The sequence below is a fragment of the Pygocentrus nattereri genome, chromosome 26, assembly GCF_015220715.1.
Source record: "Pygocentrus nattereri isolate fPygNat1 chromosome 26, fPygNat1.pri, whole genome shotgun sequence".
Lineage (NCBI taxonomy): Eukaryota > Metazoa > Chordata > Actinopteri > Characiformes > Serrasalmidae > Pygocentrus > Pygocentrus nattereri.
This window is the reverse complement of record NC_051236.1, coordinates 31,577,656-31,578,514: the sequence shown is the minus strand read 5'-3', so window position 1 is coordinate 31,578,514 and position 859 is coordinate 31,577,656.

Sequence of the window (859 nt, the reverse complement as noted above, 5' to 3'; positions counted from 1 at the left end):
ACTTACACACAAAACGAGACAAACAGACAGTTCATAGTATTACTGCAAGACATCCATCAACACAAGACTGCTACAAAACGAGCGAGAGAAAAATATGCTTCAGATCCTGAGTTGTAGTGGTTTGAAAAAATTTGACGTCTCCCACAGCTACATGTGCAAATCCCTGTGGAGCAAGTAAACAGTAGATTGGTAGATGCAAAAATTCTACAGGAGCATCACCAAGGTTCAGTCTGATGCCACTTTCTGGCATATCAGCTACAAAAAATGCCTGTAAGATCAGGTCTCCCCTGAGCTTGGTAGTACTCACCCTAGAGAATTAGTCCTCTTAAGTCAGCTGAAGTCCTTTTCTTTAAGAAATCCATGCAAAATGTAAAGAGGAAGTAAAATCATTACAAATAAACAGCTTTGGAGAGGCAGCTTGACACTTTGCACCAGCTCTTTCAGTGGAGTGGAGAATGAGGAAAAAGGCAGAGTTCACCTTGATTTCAAGGCAGGTCTTCTGTATCCAAAAATTTTCATGGGTTCAGGGGGCCCATGTAGCCTGAATATGCTGTTCATTATATGTTGATTTGAAAAAAGATCCACAAATGAGATGGACGATTGTGTGCATGTGCGAGTAACAATCCTTGAAAATTTAATCATGAATGAATCAACAGAAATGTTCCAAAACTGCTTGGAATAAAATCTCTTTACATTAACTTACACTGAAACCTTCTCCTGTAAATGTACCATTTTGTAGATACTTGTTTTCCTTTGGACAGCAACTTTATATATATATATATATATATATATATATATATATATATATATATATATATATATATATATATATATATATATATATATACACATACATACA